Below are 22279 nucleotides of genomic sequence, written 5' to 3'. Positions count from 1 at the left end.
ACCTTAGAGTATAAAAGCAAGTCAAAATGACACTATCACATTAAAGATATAAAGCTTGCTTTAAGTTTTAGTTTTTTAAAAAGATGCACTCATGTGTCACTAAGTGAGAAAATTCATAAATTGAAGTTAGTCATTTACAAGAGTTTAAATGAATTACACAAAGCTGTAAATAAAACATATTACCTGATATTAACATGCACTCTATTTTTACATTATTTGTAAAGAATTTAAATAAAATACAGTAAAAACCTTGGATTGCGAGTAACTTGTTCTGCAAGTGTTCTGCAAGATGAGCAGATATTTCTAATAAATTTTAACTTGATAAATGAGTGCTGTATTGCAATATGACTAATAGTATGTGATGCCAGTGTCACATTATCACGAATGACCGATTGGTTTTTGCAATTCACTTTGATATACTAGTGCTTTGGATTACAAGCATGTTCCTGGAATGAATTCTGCTCGCAAACCAAGATTTTACTGTATCTGGATTACTGATACTTCATATGTACTAAAATGAGCCCTTAGATTTGCTATATGAAAATCTTCTAGGGGCACCTGGGTGGCTCAGTCAGTTAAGAGGCCGACTTCAACTCAGGTTATGATCTCAGAGTTTATGGGTTTGAGCCCCGCGTTGGGCTCTGTGCTGACAGCTCAGAGCCTGAAGCCTGCTTCAGATTCTGTGTCTCTTTCTTCCCCTCCCCCACTTGTGCTCTGTCTCTCTCTGTCTCTCAAAAATAAATAAATGTAAAAAAAAAATGTTTTTTAAATCTTCTATATATTCATGACAATGTCAACATTCAATAAGAAAGATTGTAGCAGCAAATAAGCCAAACATTTTATACACAGATATGATTTGAAAAATATTCTATAGACTTGTAATACAGTTTTAGAAAATTGATATTTCACAGAACATTGTCTCATGAGGTGTCCCTTGGAAATAAAAAGCTAAGTGAAACAAAACAGCAAACTAACAATGATTAAATAAGTGTGGGGTATGCTGAGAAAACAAAGTTTAAAAGGTTTATCACAGTACTGCACAAATCCTAGAACATGCTAAAGTCAGTGTTAATGTCTATATGGATGCTATAGTGAGTTGCATTTTGTGGAGGTGTTTGGGGGTAGTTACTACCTACCATGCAGGTAGTTGGCCTTTTTGAGAGGAACACATTGGCTTTTCCCAGAACAAATGTGTTGCAGCACCCGTTTTGGAAAATTCTGTGCTATCAATTGGCATCCACAAGATAGCAGTATTCTGTGTTTGAAACAATGACATATAATTGAATTATTGTTTGGTAAGCTTGACTTTGGTATATGAACATGTAGTTTTCTTGCTCATGAAAGTAATGAACATGGAAAAAACGTATTTCAAAAGGCTTAGTTGCCAAAGGAAATGAAGACATAGTTTGTTACAAGAAGAAGGAAGTTGAAATGGGAAGGAGGTTGTTGTGAGTGAGCTATGGAGTCTGTACAAAGAAGACTTTCTGAGCATAAATTCCTGAGAAGTTGGGGAGGATGGGCTTCTGAATACAGATGGGTGAAGTGGATTGGGTAAGAAGAGAGACACCAGGTCTAATGTTGCCTAAAAGAGGGAGGAGAGGTAAGGACAAATATAAGTCTGTTTGCCACGGATGGCTTCTGATTTCTCTGTAAAACGGGGTCAGTTATAAATCAGTTTCATTGGTACAACTTTGGAGAAAGGAAGGGGTGTATGTCCGTGTGTGTGTTAAAGTAGTTCAGAGGACAAGTGCAATTTAGCGGAAAGAACCTGGGTTTGGCTTCATGAGAATAGATTGTATTTTGATCCTTCACTGTGTTGTTAAATGGCATTACTTGCACAACTGATCTACTCTCTCTGACCTTTGGTGTCTTCAGCTTAGAAATAAGGAGATCCACCCAGATAAATTCTTCTTCAGATTTAATAAGCATATGAATCATCTGGGAGATCTTATTAAAGTGCTATTCCTGATTTAGTCAATTTGGGATAGGGCCTGTGATTCTGTACTTCTAACCAGCTCCTGGGTAATGTAATGCTGCTGGTCCATGGAACATACTTTGAATTGCAAAAGCCTAAATAATCTGATCACCAAAATTTTTCTACATTTCTATGTAACTGTTATATACTGAGAGCAGGCATATCAACTTCTCAGACTACCATGTGTTAGGGGTCTTTTGTTGTTGTTTGGAGACTTTACCAATATATTTCACACCATGATGTAATAATAAATACCCACAAATTAATGTTAGAGTTCAAATCTGTGTGAACTTCAAGTAATTCTTAGATGAATACTATACTACAGCCAATATAATAACATGTGAAAACACATATGAACTATTATAAAAATATTTATAATAAATAAATATTTCTTCTCCTGTCCCTTCTTCTGTTTCTCTCTCTATCCTCTGTCTTCTTTTCTCAACACCCCCCCCCCTTTTTTTTAGATGCCTAAGACCAGAACTCAGAGGTAAGAGGATTAAACCACAAATGGTCATAACTTATTTATAACATGTGTAATCTGTGGATAATCAAGAGGTGATGTAATAAGATCACAGTGGTGTAGAAGATTCTGCATTGAAATTGATACCTTGCTTGCTTCCTTGTAGGAACTGAATATAAAATAGTCCTGGAAACAGATTGTTTGGTCTGAGTATATCATTGAAGACCATTTCAAATCAGATTTTTTCAGGTAAGTATTAAAAATATCAATTCACCATAATTAAATGCTGCTTATATTTAGTTCACATGTGTCAAAAACAAGAAAAATATTTTATTTTTCAATGAGAAAAAAGCACTTGTAGTCCCCATATTATGAGCAAGTCCATACAAATGTAGAAGTAGAGATCAGATTTCAGCTTACTACCAGATGTATACTTAATGTCATCAGTCGACATCTTTTATATACTTTGTCTACATATTGACATCTACATTAATATTACAGCTGTGTCTGTACCTCAAATGAGTCCCCATGTTAGCAGCAATAAACAAAATGTACCTGGCCCCTGAATCTACCCACACAATATAGGAACTCAGCCTTCTGCAAAAATGCCTAAATTATTTCTGCAGTTTTTCACGATTTCTCAACAGCATTTATAGTTTCTTCATGTTCTGCTCAGGCTCTTTCCTCACTGGTTGTTCTCTGAATAGCTGGTTGACAGCAATATCTTTCCAATACTCTATCAGCACTCTGCAGAGAAGGTCAATGTCTAATCAAGAGAGCACGTTCTTTGTGCCCCCAAAGCTGCAGTGACTCAACTAAGAAAGAGAAAATGATGTTACCTAAGAAAATAACCAAAGTAAGACTGATTCCAAAACTAAGTTGTCAAAGTATATGAAATACTTACATTTTATTGCATATACTCACTAATTAGAATGGTGTCCGAGTTTGCAGTACTGAGAATCAGTTTCAAATTCAGAAATTCAAGAGAGATGAGGTAAAATGCCATGGATAAAAGGTCATAAAATCATAAAAATACTAGCTTAGAAAATGTTGGCAAAATAAAATCCATGCATTGTACTTTCCAAAATCAAAATATCTTTAAGAGAGTTGGGCCTTTGTGAAGCTCTTAGAGAAAACGAAAATGTGTTTGTAAGATTTGTAGTTTGAGGTTACTGGGGACTCTGAGGAGCAGGAGAGAATGTGGGCATATGGGATCGAGCAAAAGACCTTAGATGGTAAACAAGAACTTATTAAGTACCTGCTGTGATGCATTAGTTGGAAAATTAGCTCTATTGGTTATGGCATGATGCTAATGAGCCCAAGGTTGAGTGTTCCCCATTGACTTCGGGGTCAGTTAGGTGTGCTCTTCAGTGGCCTCTGATTACAAGAAAGACTTGGCAAGCTAGTCACATGTGCTGCTCAGGCTCAGGGTACAGAGCAAACATGGCAACTCCATATACTCGTAATTTCTACTGGATGCACACTCTCAAACCATATGCATTTCAGGGCCCATTCCAGCAACATCGGGATATATATAGTCACGAATAAAAACAAAACTACTTCTCTTAATAGTTGTTTTATTCATATTTTTCTTTGATGTTAGTGTTGGAGAATGCTGCAGTGAGGTTTCAAGAAAGCATTTTGTTATGTATAAGAAGTCGCACAAACGTTCATATACTTTAACTTAAGAATCTCTCCTGAAAATTTAGCGTGGAAAATAATTTGATAACTAAAAAAAGTTACATGTATAAATTTATTATGGAATTGTTTATGTCAGGCAAAAATTGAATGCGAGCTAAATGAAATGTCAAATCATAGAAGAATGGCTTTTTCAGTCTTAGAACATTACTGTATAGAATGTTATGCATGAATAAAATAAAATATAATTATGGCAATTGAAGGAGAATATAGGAAAAGCTTATGAGAGAAGGCTAGAAGAAAAAAGCAGCACAAAATGTTAAGTACATTATGAATACTACTTTTGAATATTTTAATATGAATACAATTATTTGAGTACACATACAGAGAAACAAAAAAAATATAAGAGCCTCGTTGAGAAAGAAAACAGTTGGGTTCAAGTGGTGGCAGGCAGTAGAATTCTACAGATTAGGGCTCAAATATGTAGGAACTGCAGTCATACAGGCATAGTTTTGAATTTTAGCTCCTCTGTTTACTAGTTATGTGACTGTGGGTCCATTATTTCAACATTCTGTACCTCACTTTGCTCATCTGTAATTCTGGGATGATAAGGATAATTAATTATAAGTAACTATTACTATTATTCTAATAAGGATTATTAATTATTACCCTAATGAGGTTATTCTAGCCTTATATGAATGTTTGACTATAGGATGAGATCATTTATGGAAGAGCCCTGGTCATATACTGGTACTTAATGTATATTTATTGTTATTAAAGCAATGATGGCAGTAATTATTATTTTTGTCATTAATAATTTTGTGTTTTTCCAGTTTTCACTTTTTAATTTTAATCATGTTAGCAGTGAATATTTATTTATTTATTTATTTATTTATGTTTATTTATTTATTTTGAAAGGGAGAGTGAAAGCATGCAAGGTGGGTAAGAGGGAAGGGAGAGGAGAGAGAGAGAGAGAGAGAGAGAGAGAGAGAGAGAAGGAGAGAGAGAATCCCAAACAGGCTCCATGCTATCAGCACAGAGCCTGACTGGGGGCTTGATCTCACAAATTTTGAGAGCAAGACCTGAGCTGAAACCAAGAGTCAGATGCTGAACCCACTGAGCCACACAGACACCCTTAGCAGTGATTATTTAAATGTTTATCCTTTGTCAGGTGGGGGCCAAAAGCATGCACTTTGGAATCAGGTATACCTGGGTTTGAAACCAGCCATATAACTTACTAGTTACTCTGTATTTAGGTTCAGGAACTCTGAGATTTCTGAGATATCTTGATATCTTGATATTGAATGGCTTAAATGCTCAGTTGTCCCCTCCTTTGTCCGGGACTAGTGGATTGCTCACACAGCTTGTCACTTTCCTGCAGGGCAACTCCTCACTCCACGCTCCCAGTTATGTCTCCAGAGGGTCTGGGAGTTAGGGGGAAAGGGCTGCTTGAAGACATTCCACAAGTAATCCTGCAATGGCCAAGAGGAGAGACAATTTCACACCTGCCTCTTCAAGTTGACTTTGGGTAAAAAAAAGATAAAATAAATAGCAGCCCTTTGTAACATAGCATAAAAAGACACTTGACATTTAAATCAAAATGTTATTAATATCTTAGCTTGTTTCAATAAATGTTAAGCAGAAGTATATATATTCAGATATTTTCTCATCTCATATATTTTGAATCCACAGTCAAATGTTTTCCTTTTATATTCAGACTCCCATACCTTTTTCCATTTGGAATCGCGTCAATCAGTTTTACAGCTGAAGGCAGTGACGTGCTGACAGAAGGTGAATGCTACGCGATCTGCTTTATGATTACATTTGCTGTTTACTGCTCTAAAAGTTTGGAGAAATTATTTTCTTTTCAAACTGGGAATGAAAGCTTCATAAATATTAATCTCAGTTAATAATATTGTGGGAACCCTGGATGCCAGAGGTAAGTAGCACTCAGTTCATGACAGCTTGACAAGGGACCAGTTTTCTTATTTGGGGATGTGAGCCTGTCCTTGATGTTTATAAACTGGTTCTTGGAACTTCCTTTCTTCTCATGACACCATGAACCAAAATGTAGTGATTTGCCTTTTTCCGTCTCATCCATGAGATGTGTTGTCTTTTTTTTTTTTCTTTTTTTGGCCTTTTCTTTTCTTCCAATAATTTTCCTTCTGTTTCTTAATTATTTGGTTCCCACCTCTGTTTATAGATTATATTCCACCCACTTTAGAGTCCATACTATAAAAATACCCAAAGTTTCATTTTTGTGTCTGAAGGACACAGTGTTAAATCTCCAAATACAAATATATATTACCTGAGTAGCTATTGTTACGTGACACCATTGTCAGAACAGAATTCATTTATGTCTGTCCAAATCAGCTTTCTTGATGTTTTTATATCATCACAGTCCTAAACATAGATGCAAAATCTCTATATCTTCTAGGTTTAAAATTTCCTACTTTTCTTCATCTAATTCAATTATTGGTTCTTATTTTTTGCTTATAATGCTCTTAAAATTTCTTTTTCCTAGAATGGTTGAAGAATTATATTTAAAAACTGGGAATATTAACATCTTAAACTTATGCTTAAATGATATAATGGCCAGCCTCCAAGATGGCTCCCAATGCTATCCACATCTTATGTTCATGTCCTTATGTGATTTGTTTCCACGTTTCATTAGGCTAAGTTTGAGTGGTAAATAGAACTCAGCAGAATTGATTGTGTGTCACTTCTGAGATTCTGTCATAAAAGACACTACAGTTTCCATCCTGGCCATGCCTTTTCTCATGCCTTTTCCTCTTGATTCATTTCCACCATGAGATAAGAAACTCTACAGAGAAGTCCATGTGGCAACTGGACTGAGACTACTGTCCAAAGCCAGTGGAAACTGAGACCTACTGCCGGCAGTCAAGTGAGTTTGGAAGTAAATCCCTCATCCTCACGTAAGTCTTTTGGTAACTATAGCCCTAGTAGACAGCTTGTTCACAGCCTTATTTGAGACTCACCTCAGAGACACGTAGCTAAGCTTCTTCCAAATTCCTGACCTGTAGAAACTGTGTGAGATAATAAATGTTGGCTTAAGCTAAGTTTTGGGGTTAAATTGTTATGTATCAATAGATAACTAATAAATGACTTTCTAATATAAAAATAATATTTATATGATTCATTGTCTTGAAACAATCAAAGAAGTTAGAGGGGTCCAGCAGAACTCTGCTGAAGTCATACAGTCTTGAGGAGAAGAGTCTGCCCCCTGAATGGGGAGAGGGGTCAGTGGCCCTGGCATGGACAATCCCTACTCTTGAGACGCCATCAGAAAACATAAAGGATTAGAGTCAGAAGAGATGTTAAGAGTTATATAAGTTTACCCAAAGCAACCATCTCCCCTGTAGCCTTTTGAAAAGTGACTGAAAGGATCTGTAAGGAAGAGATTTACCTAAGATTTTTGAAAGTTATGTGGTAGCTGTGGGAGGATTCAAGTAGCAGCTCAAGCTCTGATGAGAAAGACGAAGAAGTTGCTTCTTTACCTTTTAATCACAATTATAAAACATTAACTGACAACCTATACATATCCAGATGATAGATCTGGCAAAGCTGCTAGCACACTGTGTAGAATAGCTGGTGTACAGAATGTTTTTCTTCTAAAACAAAGTATTCTTGCAGTGTTTCATGTTCAAGAATATATTCATCAAACTCCCAAGAGTTTTGGCCAGACTTCAGATAACAGGTAAGCATCCATCAAAGAAAGCAAGACTTCCTCGGAAACAGGCCTAGTTGCTAAGTTAGCAGCGTATGCTCAATATCATGCCACCTTGCAGAATCCAGTGAAAACTAAAGCAACATCAGTCTCCATGGTACTTCTGATTATATAAGAGCTTTAGCAGTAGCCTTATCAAATTGTTACTGGCGTTAAACACACACCAATAGGATTTGCCAATGGAATAGCTCAGAAAGCATGAGAAAAGCCGTGTAGAGTTTTCCTTACATACCACAATGTTTTGGACTTTTGTAAGTAAGAAATTTGTTAATTTTATTGATCTATTAAGATATTAGTCATTGGAAATGAACTGAACTTGGATGTCTGATACAATATATGTAGTTATGACTTTCTTCACGTTGGTTCATGTGTTGGGAGTGCGGGAACATCTTGTCCACCCTAGAACAATTTAATAAAAGTACACAAATTAGAAAGCTTTTCTAGTGGAATGACTTAATGATGCCAAATGCTTCTGCCTGACTTTTCAAAAAAGAGTTTCAGAAAGTGTGCAAGACTTTCAGTCTTTGAATGAGAGTTCAAATGGTTGACAAGGCACTTTAAGTCAAACATGAGTAATAAAGGTGAAAGTGTAATTGAAGAAAGATGTACACCCATGCAAAATAAAGTGAAGATAAAACTGAAACCATATATATGGCCAATTAATTTGTCATTTTGGCTGATCTTGAGATATAGACCATTGATTCAACATATATGATATTATTAAGAAATAGGATGGACATTTTGAAACATTTATTTCTTAAGACAGAATAAGTAGAACATAGTAAAACTGGTTTAAAGAATAAATAATATAGAAAAATATGGACTCAGTAAATCTTTTTGTGGTATGTTTTGTAAACCATTAGAAATGTGCAGGCTGATGGATTCTTGTGATTGGGATCAATAGTCTAATTGGTTTTGTCATATGCACCTTACCTTTCTATTTTCTCTCTTGGCTCCTGTGATATTAACATAATTGAGTTTATTCTACTCAGAAGTTATACAAAAACTCTTTTTGAATGTTTTAAACACTTTAAAGAAACTGGGTCCATCACAGAACCATCAACACTGTTTTCAAACAGAAGTTTCAAATTATAGCTATCACATGGGAATAACATTAAAAGGGATAGATTTTTATGAGACCACAATTAGTATGTGTAGTCACAGTAACTTGAATTATGCATTTTCTCTTGAGGATACATGTTGATGGATGGAAAGACAATTATGATCAGTGGGTAGAAGGTGAGGCCCTGACCTCTAGTTTGTAAGATAGTATCAATTAAAGAGACACCAACTACTCCTTGAGAAAGGCACAAACAGATTCGTCAAAACAGAAAAGTCTCAATCACAGTAATTCAAAGTATATGAAAAAGTTATATTGCATCTGACAAGAGGATCGTGATTTTGATTCAAGTCATATCTGATCAGTATATTTCACAAGACCCATCAGCTGGCTCAGAAACCTTGGAAGGGGAATTTAACATATAATAAATTCACTCAAATGTACCACTACATTTTTCTACTGGGAAATTGTGTTAAGCATAGACAACACATAAAATCCAGATTTGTCAAGTGTGTGCAGAAACTGTTTTAGTCAACATGGCAGAAGGGTCATTGTGTAAAGGTAGACAATTTTTCTATATTTGAGATTTTTGGAAGAATTTTGTAGAATTTTGTGGATGAGGATTTATTTATTTATTTTTTTTTTTTTAATTTTTTTTTTTTTTAACGTTTATTTATTTTTGAGACAGAGAGAGACAGAGCATGAACGGGGGAGGGTCACAGAGAGAGGGAGACACAGAATCTGAAACAGGCTCCAGGCTCTGAGCTGTCGGCACAGAGCCCGACGCGGGGCTCGAACTCACGGACCGCGAGATCGTGACCTGAGCTGAAGTCGGATGCTTAACCGACCAAGCCACCCAGGCGCCCCCGTGGATGAGGATTTAAATCCATTGTTAACAAGAACTGAAATTTTAACTCTTTGATAAATAAAATTAAAGTTATCAATAGCCAGACTAAAGGAAATGATGGAAGAGTAGAGTTGTAAATATATAGGAAATACAGATACAAATGAGACTTTTTGGTATGGGTTTAATATTTGGAGGTTTTAGAATTAATTTCTGCTAGTCATATCTTCAATGTTCCTTCCTGTAGAAATATGTGACAATAATATCATCATGCTTAGTTTATTACCTGGTTATGGAAGCCATATTTTAATTCTGAGTTTGTTTACATTTACTGGGGCACATTGTAAAATTTTACAAAACTATTTTTATTCTCATTTTTTTAAATTTGGAATTCTATGTAAAACTAGAAAACACCATGTATCCTATGGTATGTTTCATATATTTATATGTTATATTTTTTAAAAATCAAAATAATCAAAACTACAATATTTAACTGGAATGATTGACAAGATTTTATTCATGGGATCTCATTCTCCATGTTGCAGCACTGGGGAAATACAATATTGTCCTAGGTTGATTTTATTTTTCTTAGTAAAAATACTCCCCTTACCCCCAAAATGGAATTCAATTGTTTTCTGGCATTTCCCTCAGTCTCTGCAGTAATACTTGGTATAACCACATCCCTAAATTGTTGTAAATTGCCTAGGAGAATCAAACTGAAAGTTGCTTGAAAGTAAATCAATTTCAGATTTCAAAACCATTCCAGCTCTACTTTCAGTATCCCAAATTTGTTAAAATTTAATCTGCAAGTGAAATTCTTGATTTTTTCAAAAATTTGGTACATATGGTTGAGATTATCTTTCACTGTATTCAGTAATAATTTTCACAGTAATTACAAACTTGAGTGATTTTAAACACTATTTTCAAAAAAGTAAAAAATAAGATACAATGGTAAAGTATTAAATATTTGCTTTCTCTATTAAAAAAAACTTTCTAATGAGTTGTGATGGAATAAGAGAGTTTTACCGTTTTTCAGTGAGGTCCATAAACTGAACCATCAGAAATTAACTGCAAATGTTCTAGAAGTGTTGCTGGATCTTAGCCTGCCCTCTTCAAATGGTAACATTGATCATTTCCTCTGGAATACAGGTAGATCTAATTAGAAATTAATCAAAATGATTAACCTCTGCATTTTTTTTTCAGCCAATGAGTCACTTTAAAGGATGTCAATGGAAAGTCCCAGGAGATCATCTTAGGTAAGATTTTCATTTGAAGTTAAAAGTACACAGAAAATTAAAAACTAGCAATTTACTAATCTAAAATATTGCCTTATTTTAGAGTATAATAGCACTGATAATATTCACAGGTTTACTTCATTTTCTGCAAGAAGCACATACGTACCATAACATATACTTGCTAGTAGAAGTAAAATTTGTTATTCTATAATAAAAGAGTATGTGGACCTATATGTCTCTTTGGAGATGGAAATATAGATCAAATCAGCCCAAATTATTTTTCTTGTGTCTGTAATTTGAGCTGATAAATTAAAGGATACATACCCTAAACCAGTGATTCTCAAAGTTTGTTCTGTGTATCAAGTGTATAAGCAGCCCTTGAAACTTGTTACAAATGCAAATTTATGGGCCCACCCCAGATCTCCTGAATTAGAAACTCACAGGATCTGAGCCAGCAATCTAGGTTTCAGCCAGCTTTCCAAATGATTCTGATCCATACTCAAGAAAGAGAAACGTTGTCCTAAGCCAACACTGGGAAAAGGGTCCCACTAATAAAGGTGGCAATTCTCACACTTTTCAAATCTTGAATGTTGAAGAATCTTCCCACAAAACTCAAATTCTTTAAAATCCTCAAAGCAAAGATTATAACAGCTTTTGTTTTTAAGCTCAGTGAATTAAATTCAAATCTTGAATTTTAAAACTCAGGTACAAAGCCAGTGGTAGGGGGATTCTCTAGGGAATTGGAAAAACCAGGGTGGGGGTTCACATGATTTGATCTCAATAAATTCTGGAGATTAGTTCTTTGAATTTTTCATATGTGGACCTGTTTTTATTAGTTTTCAATTCTAAAGCAAAATGAGGATTGCTATTTTAGAATTTTCCTCCCAACTATGACATATGTGTCAGTAACACCACTGCAAAGACTTTTCCTTATTTGAATCCTGTAAACAATAGTTAGAAGGTAAGGGATTCCTAATGTCTAAATACAGTTTGAAGTTCTGTTCATTTTGGGGTTCTTTAACTCTGACTGATAATGAACAGAAGATAATAATGCATTGCACTTTTATATCTTAGCCATGACTCCAATTGTGTAATTTAATGGCCAGCATCTCCTTTATGGTTCAAAATGGATACTCACCTTGTATCTGTCTTTGTTTTTTCTTGTTGCTATGTTGTGTGTGTGTGTGTGTGTGTGTGTGTGTGTGTGTGTGTTTTGGGGTGGGCAGGGAAAGAGGAATTTAAACTCATTCCATTTTTTTGCATATATAAGGAAAACTAAAGCTGTTAGTAATTTAAATCCTATGAATATCTATATTTGTATTATGAAACTATATGTTTTATAAAAATTTGTTAATATGGAAGGTTATTTTTTAAAACTTTTAAAATATAGATTTTTCAACTGAGTTTCTCTTTAATTTGTATTTGACAGATGTCAAAGTACATTTCATTATTTGTATATTTTTGAATATACAGACCATTATTTTTACCTAATATTGTTTGCCTAATCTTGGATGCATTCATCTTGTGGCTTTCTATTTCTTTATGCCTTGTTAACCCATCGGTGCAAGCTCAGGGAATTCCTAAGCTTATTCCCCACAGTAAATAAAAATATTTAACTCGTGACCTCACCTAAACTCACATACTACTCAACAAATGATTAATTAGCTTACTTCAAGATAGGGGCTGGTGGTAAGCAACTCCAACTGCTCATGAAGGTAATGAACTATAACCAGGAATGTCCTTCAGTATCACCTGGGGAATTTAAATATGCACATGCACTTGCAGAGCTCCCCCAAAAGAGTTTTCAAGTTCCAAAGCCCAGGACATTTTGATTTAATTCATGGTAAGAAATTTTCATTTAAAACAAATAAATGGGCAATATATGATCCACTCGAAATTGGAGAAAATTAAAAAATCTAGTATGTGCTGCCATTTTCAATGTTTTGCCTTTCTGGGCTTGACTGGGAGGACTCTCACAACTAGTATTTTGGTTTCCTCAGATCATTCTCCAGCTATTCAATCCATTCTGCTTTTTGATTTCCAGGTATCCCCAGAACATCAGGTGGTTGTCTTTTTCCGACCTTCAGAACGTTGGAGGTTTCACTTCCTCTTGTGTTGTTTCCCTTTCCCAAATTATCTATAATATCAGTGGCTCTTTGTGAATAGAAGCAGAAACGTATGTTTAGTCCACCGTATTTAATCAAAATTAGAATTAGCGTGACTCATCCACATTTTCTTTTCTTTGGGTGGAAAAAGCTTTTCTTCTTGATTATAATTTTGCTTTTGTTCTAATTGACCAATAATTCTTGTAGTTTAGACTTATTTTCCCATTTAGACTGGAATTATTTCCAGTTTAGACTTATTTTGCTCATCCTCTATACATAGTTTACTTTTGATTGGTTTTAATCTTTTTTTGTGTGTGTTCAAAGAAGGGTTTTTCAATTGTTCTCAGCTTTTCCTCCACCCTCTCTTCAGATTGCCCACAGTGTCAGTCCCATATCTTGCTGTCTACAATGTAAATGTTACTTCTACTATTTTTGGTCTCCTGCATTCTGCCTCATCTCTCACCCACCACTCTATCCTCCCCAGACTATTTTTAAGATGCTCCGCCCATCAGTATTAGAAATTGAATGGTCTTTTAACATCTAAATGGGTGGTTCAAGTCTAATATTCCTCAGGTTCTATCCAGAGTTATGCCCATCTGCAGGGTAATACATCTCACTTTTTTCCTTTTTCTCAGGCACATGTATTTGTTTCTCTCTATCCATTACTAGTAAAAAGAGATCACCTTACCAGCCATTTACCAGCATGTAAGATGACTAACCTTGATGATACTCATAATCATTTTTCACATATATCTACTTCTCTTCCCAAATACTTCTTAGTCCAGTATACATGGTCTAATAGCCAAACAACTAGTGTAGCTTTTTTTGTTTGTTTGAGATGAAGTGGAAAACAAGAAAAGAACACAAAGAATAATAATAACAAACAAAAACCATAGCCTAGTTTTCTGGCAGTTTGAACTTTTGGTTAATATGAAAAACTATCACAGTCCCTTTTATCTTTTCCTCTACCTATAGTACTTTCATTGTTGAGATAATGTCTCCTAAGATACAATGTAAGCCCTGTGTGTGTGTGTGTGTGTGTGTGTGTGTGTGTGTGTGGTCTCATGACAATCATTGAGTTCAAACTGATAAGAGGATATGAATGGATGTTTTGCATAGCACATTAGCCATAGAGTGGGAAGACTAATGCACAGGCTTTTGATTGGTAGAGTCTCTGGTTCTTTGAACCAGAGGGCAGGTGAGTGTGTGGTACTGTCTATTTTGGTGGGGTTGGAAGAATAAAGAGTTAGGAAAGAAGACATGTTTCATACCTTTTGTAGGAGTATATTTCTAGTAGCAAAATATGTTAACTCTGAACTGTCATTCAGTTTAAATCTATTGTTCTCTTGGTTAAGTAATCTATTTACTTTTATTTTGGAGATGGATTAGTTGTTGCTTTAACTGCCATTTTGTGAAGTTTTGTCTTTAATTAGGAGGAATTTGGAATTGGTTATATGAGGAAAATAGACATCATTTTTATAGGGCTATATGTTAGTATATGTAATCAAAGCATACAGAACCATACTATGAGTTAATCACTGCTCAAAAATCCAACATTTATATTTATGGAGTAATTCGTTGTTGTGGGTGAGCATGGCATTTGAGATTGCGCTTTCCCAAACATTGGAGTGGCCAAATGTCTTAAATAGGATTGGCATTATAATCATTTTAATGAAAAATGGGACCTGAATATTGAACTGCTTGTTAAGATAGTTTCATTATTATAGGACAAAATAGAAATAATTTTTTTTAAAGACAAGTAATTCTAAATTGGATATATACTTTAATGTCTGAATCTTTCCTTTGATTCATCCTTTCTTTTAGATGAGAATATTGTACTTCAAAAATTGAGGGAGGATATTGGGCCCTGAATGACTTTCTGGCTTTTTAAGTGTTCCTCAGAAAAACCACATGTGTTCCTACTAGGGTATTTGGGTTTACTGTTTCTTCTGACTAGTATACTATTTTTCTAGGATCAATTCCATCATTATCCTACTTTCTGCAAATTTATGTCAAAATATTAATTCCTCTGAGAGGCTTTCCTGGATCATTATGCATAAAACTGTATTTTCCAGGTACCTACTCACTTTCATTGTGTTTTTCTTTGTAGTACTTATCCTTTCGTAAATTATATATATGTTGCCATTATTAATCTTTCCACTACATATACCTTTCATAGGATGATATTCCTAGTTCTAGAATACTGACATCATGTAATTTATGATAGTAGGCACATAGTATATACTCAGGCAATATTCATAGCATTAATGAACTAATGAGTGAATCAATATCATAACTGAATGACTTTCATTTATGGTCCTTAAGTGGCCTTAGTAATTACTGTACTGTCCTCCCAGAGGACAGAAAACACAGCCAGGATACAAGACCATGTACTCAGTAAGGTAGAAAGCATTAGTGGACAGAGCTGTATATTTACAGTCCAACTTACAAATAGGCTGCATTGCAAAATATTAATTTTGCTTCCAGCATATTTTTTGATTCTGAAACAGTGCAACAATAAAGATTTGTTCCCCAACTGACTCTTAAAAAATTAACCTACATTGTAGCTGAATTATAATATTAATTTCCTATTTTTTTCTTACTGTCGCTATAGAGTTTGTTTCATTTAGGATCTCAGACCCTCTATAAACATATGTCCACTTCCGTGGACAGTGGCCAGGATAGTTCTAATATGTATTAGACCATCCAGAACTGTGAAGATCAAGGCCTTCTAAATGCTCATATTTATATGCATGGGTGAAAATTGCTGCAACTGAATTATGTCATTTGAAGAAATACTTTGGCATAATTGCGATTTTAGACCAGCATATACCAAACACTTAGAGTTTTATGAAAGAAAGCCATGGAGTTTTCAGTCTCTCCTTTGTGCCAATAGCCCAAGAGATCTTGCTTCACTCCAGATAGTCTCGTTCATTGGTTCCGGGTCTCCACTGCTTAGAACTCCTATCTCAGCTTCCTACTTTCATTCTTGCAAGTGTTTTGTACTTCTTGACTGGTATTGTGTCCTCAGCTTGAGGCTTATACTCTAAGTAATTTAGAGTCAAATTGACCCCTTAATTTTTCTGCTTCTGGTTGCCTAAGATACTTCCATACTCTGATTTCTCAGAACCTAAGCCTTGACAATTGTTAACATTGTAGGTATTATGTTTCATCCCATGTGGCTGAAATTGAAGCACCCAGAGTATAGTCAAATGCATTGAAACTATCCAAAGTAGTCTACATGTTTTTATCTTTATAAATAACAACCATGCCAGTATTCATTTATTTTAAGTCTTCTTTGATTCTAGGGTGGTTATTTTCTGTGTATTTTGTCTTTCAGCTCCAAAAGAAAATATCCCCACTCGATGCTATTTTGCTGGTTGAAGGGAGAAGATTTGTCCTTCTCTTAAGCCAACTACTAAGGGAATTCCTTAATCCCCTTCTCTAAGCAGCTCACTCCATCTGTGCTGACAGCAGAATCATACTGCTGTGGCTATAGCAAGAAAGGATTTTGATTATGATGATTTAAGAAAATTCTATCCATATAAAGTTTCCATAGATTGGGAAATTATTGAATTTCTAAAGTGATATCATATTCTTTTTATTTCTCATTAGTTATTCACTGTTTCAGTTACCTGCTGTCACCATACTACTCCGTAAGAAGCAACTACAGAATCTCAATAGAGCATATACAGCAACAAGCATGCATTGCTCATATTCCTGAATTGATCAGGTTAGAAGACTACTTATCTTGGCTGGGCTCTTTCATAGGTGGTGTCAATAGGCTGCTGGACAGTTTAGGATGACCTTGGCTGGATTTGCTCATACACTTGTAGGTCAGCTGGCTGACTCATGAGTCTGTGGATTGGTTCTGATCAATATGATTCATCTTCCTCTGAGGAACAGTAGGTTAGGGCAGACTTATGTTTTAGTTTGTTTGCTTGCTTGTTTGTTTGTTTATGGGAATGGCAGATAACAAAAGAAAATATCTCTAAAGTCCAAGCTCATTTCATGCCTCTGCTTATATTGCATATGCTAAAATCTTTTTGTTCAAAGCAAACAACATGGCAATTCAAGAGCTGAGTGGGAGGACACTACAAAGTTACATGACAAAATCCTTAGACACAGAAAGGGTAAAGAGTCAGGGACATTAATGCATTAAATTACCACATTTATTGTACACATAGAAGGAAGATATTTAAGGAGATGGACATTGCAAGTCCAAATAGTATAAAACATTCAGAAAAAAAATTTGTAGTATTACCTCTTGGAAGTCTTCTTCTAAGCGAAGTCAAAACTGCTGATACAGTTGGTGAAGAGACATATCTGAGGGAAAATTGCTACTTCCATGAATTGATTTCTGTTAGGAAATCAAGATGACCTAAGTTTTTGTATTAGTTCTGTTTTCAGAACAAAGTATAGATTTTCTGCAAATTATGATAAGATTATTTCCAATAATTCATCATAAATTGAAAATGACCCAATTTTATAATGTATTTACTGTACCTAACCGATCAAACACCATAGCTTAGCATGGCCTACCTTAAATGTACACAGAATATTACAGCAAACTCGCTGGTCTCAGGGGTTAACTTGCTTCATGTTAACACAGTCCTTGCTTGTTGCATTAAGATCCTTGATCTGTAACAGACTGAATTTACTTTCTTTGAGATTTGCAGACTACTGGCCTTGGGGAATAAAGGACCAGAATGTTGCCAGGCCACAGAGGCCAGCAAGTCTGTTTCAATCCCCCTTAGCTTTCTGATTAACTCAATAATCTTTTAGCAAAATGTTTTTCTTTTTTAAGATCGCACAAATGACTTTACTGGCTTCCCTTTGTACATCTGTAGACCTTGCCCTCTTTTGTAGAAAGAACAGAGTACTCTTGTACAACTTCTGGGTACCAAGGAAACAGACTTTCTTGCACAACCTCTGAGCACCGAGATGATGCTGTAGCTGGTGTTAAGTCTGCAGGAAATGAAGAAATGTCACAGATCACTACACTCCCTTAACCGATTGAACACCTTTAAAAATCTCTGGGCCAGGCAGAAACCTGAGAGTTGGCCTTTGGACAAGAGCCCAACTTCTCCCCAGATGAAGTCTCAGCTTCCAGAATAAAACTCATATTCTTTCCCAATCAAAACTCATCTCTTGAGTATTGGCCTTTCCAGCGAGAGGCAGACGAACTTGGGTTTTGGTAACAAGAACACTTAGGTTAACCTACAATTGGACAAAATCATCTAACACAAAGCTTATTTTATAATAAACTGCTGAATATCTTATGTAACCTTTTGAATACTGTACTGAAAGTAAGTAAGAAATGGAATGGTTGTATGGGTATGGAAAGGTTGTAAGTGTATTGGTTGCTTTACCCTCATGATCAAGTGGCTAACAGAGTGCAGCTCGCCCGCTGCTGCCCAGCATCTGGAAGAGTATTTCACTGCCTTATCACCAGCCCAGGAAAAGATCAAAATTAAAATTTTAAGTACTGTTTCTAACTGAATGTGTATTGCTTTCACACCATCATAAAGTCAAAAAGTCAAAAGTTGAACCATTGTTAAGTCGGGAACCATCTGTATGTGTAGTTTGTTTTTGGTTTAAAAAAATATTACAGGAGTGCCTGGGTGGCTTAGTTGATTGAGCATCTGACTCTTGATTTTGGCTCAGGTCATGATCTCAGGGTCTTGGAAATGAGCCCCGGATCAAGCTCTGTATGGAGTCTGCATTCTCTCTCTCTCTCAAAAATAAAAACAAAAATTCAAATTCAAATTAAAAAAAAATTAGAACCCTAGACTGCTAATTGGGGATGATGAAACATTCCAGAATTAGATAATAGTAATATCTACACTATTTTGCGAATATACTAAAAACCACTAAATTATATTATGAGGATGAATTTTCAGGTAGGAGAATTAATCTTTATATAAAGCTTTTATTTAAAATTTGAAGAATTTTTAATATTATTGTGAGAAATATATTGTAAGGAATTATATATATATATGTATATATATACACATATATATATTTAATTTCCAACTTTTAATGTCTGGATATATGAACAATAAAGAAAAATGTTTTTGTAATTATTTGTTTTATGCAGAATTTTGAAATGCTTTCTTAAAACTGATTTTGACATAGTTTTCAAGTAAATGCAGTATAAAACCTTAAAATAAAACTAAGCAAAATAATGTGACTTAAAGTCATAGAGAAACATAAAACACTACAAAAAAAGCATATTATTATATTAAGCAAATGGGTGAAGTTTATGACTTGCAAAGTATTAAATATACTGTTAACATATTTATCTATTATCTAGGCTCCCCACCACCTGCCCCAACTTCCATTTATGGTGAATCACTAACAACATAATAACATTTTTATACAAAACATAATACAAGAGCTCTGTGAAGTGCATAATAAATACAAAGTACAGGTAGTGGGAGAAGGATAGGAATATACTGCTGATTAGGACAAGGTCTCTGCCTTCAAAATTGAAGAAAATTTTAATACTTAGGTTTTAATTAAAAAGTTGTTTTCTGGATTTATTTTTGTTATTTTCCTGGGTTCTTTACATAATGAGCCATTTAATTAGAAAAGATGTTATTTATGGATTTTCTGACATTATACTATAAAGTAAATATCTGCATTCTTAAATTGTGATGCTAATGTTCTTCCTTAAATTTCTCAAAAAAAATTGATGTGATATTCTCATAACAACCTTATCATCTACACAGGTAAAAGTACTTGAGCAAGCTTTTGTTACTGACAGTTATGAGACTGCGGTATGAGTCTTCCATTAGAGAGAAGTTCATAAACTAAATATGCCAAATTAAATTAGGTTTTGTGTACATAAATATCATTATTTTTAAAAGTGTTATGAGTATAAATTAGGCTGATAATTTGACCTAGATACTCTGAGTATCTTTCTTTTCAGATGATTTGGCAAAAATAAAGGCCCAAATGTGCCCGTTTGAACACAGTGCGAGTGTCATTTTGTAAGCCCAAATGGTCAAATACTGACAACTTTGTGTGGCTTAAACAAATGAAAGCACTACTGATAGAGGATATATTGAAATACACAAAGACATGTTTGCCATTTCTTCATGAAACTGGATTTTCTTTTCTATATTAAGAAGATATTAAGTAAAGTCCTGAATTGGTTGGCAAGAAATTACATCATGGTATAATCCCTCAAAATGACTGATTCCTGGATACAGAATCAGCATTTCTATTCATCTATATCTTTGTGATTTTATTACTAACAATAATGTAGATTTTTTTTGAAGACAACTTATTTACTGCAATCAAAACCTGTGCCACTCTAAGTGGATTTGCTGGGTTACTATCTAATCCAGATTCCCTCTCAAAATTAATCTAAACCTGAAAAGAGGAGGGAGAAGCAAATACAGGGCAAAATGTTGTATTTAATATGAAGATTTATTTGAAAAGAGTATTATAGGGAGAATCATTAAAAATTACTGAAAACATCATTGAAGTTTATCAAGCTTTGGAATAGATCATCACCACATAAGCTGGTTCGAAGCATGACTTTTCCATTTAGTATAAATATCTTAATTACTTTCTGCATGATTTTTTAATCTATATAATATTAATCATAATATAATTCCTCAGCTTCATTTTATATATATAATGAAGATTAAATATGCAATATTTAATTAAAAGTGTAATATATGTAATATTCAAAAACACTTGCAAAATAAAAATAATGTAATAAATTTTAACAACTACTATTTTTTATTAATTTAAAAATGCAACAGTGCAGTCCTCTAAAAACTCTGACAAAAATAGTTTATGTAACTTTATTTCAAAGTGGTAGACACTACAAAAGACGAAAGAAAGTGGCTCTATTTTTAAAACATTAGCATAATGTACTACATTTTACATTTATAATAATTCTACCATCTAGAAGTTCTTTCTCCCAGATTTTATATGTAGGATTGTGTTTTCGAATCTCCCTGAAAGAAAGCTCATTCAACTGTACATTTTCAAATTTATGTATAATCAGAAATATTATCATAGCCTGAAATATCTCTTTTCTTCAATTAACTAAATTACTTTTATTGTACCACAACATATGAATAATCTTTTGCCATTCACATTGAAAATAAGCATACTCATACAGTAAGTTGTCTATCAATAACTATAATCTGCATGTTAAGTATAAACCAACTTATTGTATTATGGGAGATGCTTGTAATTGAATACACAACTCAAATTGCTAAAAGAACATTTATTATCTAATATAACTATATTGTGCCATTGGTTCAGGATGGTTTGACATATTGGTCCGATGATGTACTTGAAGACATGAGGTTCTTTTCACCTTCTCTACCATGTTATGTTTGATTTTATGTTCATAGTTGCAAGAAGACTGTAGTAGATTCGGATGAAATATTAAGATACAAAAATACCCAGTGAAATAAGGATTATCTCTTTCCATATTCTATATGGAGACTTGAAACTCCTTATAGGACTTTTGTTCACAATTCATTTGCCAGGATAGGGTTGTATGCAAATCACTGCCCATGGGAATAAGATTGCCATATTGGCTATGATAAATCATTTAGGGTGAAACGATGTTGGAAAGTCAATCACAAAAATCACCTTAATTGTGCACTGTTTCATTATTCTCATGTAAATTGCCATCATATGCATAAATCTTAACATAAAAATACAAGCTTCTGAAGTTCTTATACTTACATTGAGAGGCAAGAGGAAACTTGCACTCTGGATTAGCACCTAAGTAGCTTCCAATTGATAAGCAAAAGAATCAAAACAAAATAAAAATTTTGTTTTATCTTACCCCATGTAGTTGTTAATTATGCATGCCTCTGTTTTCTCTACTAAGGTAATCTCTTCATGTCAGAAAATACATTGAGTTATCCACTTCCCACAAAGATTTGAAAAGGCAAGATGTTGACCGGTACATAAAAATAAGTTCATTTCATTTAATTTCAGAATTTGCACGTAAGAGTAGTTGAAAACCTCGGTTTACATCCTAAAAATTTTAGTATTTCACTATCACATATAAGGAGTTGAAAAAGAATTATCAGACATTTGAAGAAACCCTCTAACATAAAAAAAATCTTAACAAAGAAAGGGGAAAGGAGGAATTTGGGGGAAGTAGAGAATATTTCATAAACAAAAATCTCAGAGAGAAAATTTTTAAGTATTGCTGTATGAAACAACA

General features: G+C 34.3%; 1 long non-coding RNA gene across 7 annotated transcripts; it reads left to right on the top strand.

Moving 5' to 3' along the window:
- Window positions 1–1467: 1467 nt before the first annotated feature.
- LOC122217859 lies at window positions 1468–19017 on the top strand. 7 transcript variants are annotated; one of them, XR_006201713.1, is made up of 8 exons: window positions 1468–1600; window positions 2443–2465; window positions 2605–2687; window positions 5458–5604; window positions 5794–5867; window positions 6891–7794; window positions 10932–10984; window positions 16409–19017. It is a non-coding gene; the product is annotated as an uncharacterized LOC122217859 (long non-coding RNA). The 7 variants fall into 7 exon arrangements; XR_006201716.1 differs by having other exon boundaries at window positions 5794–6981; window positions 7731–7794; XR_006201714.1 differs by having other exon boundaries at window positions 5794–7012; window positions 7731–7794.
- The last annotated feature ends 3262 nt before the right edge of the window (window positions 19018–22279 follow it).

Source organism: Panthera leo, chromosome B1 (assembly GCF_018350215.1).
Source record: "Panthera leo isolate Ple1 chromosome B1, P.leo_Ple1_pat1.1, whole genome shotgun sequence".
Classification (NCBI taxonomy): domain Eukaryota; kingdom Metazoa; phylum Chordata; class Mammalia; order Carnivora; family Felidae; genus Panthera; species Panthera leo.
This window is presented reverse-complemented; position numbering and strand designations above follow the sequence as displayed.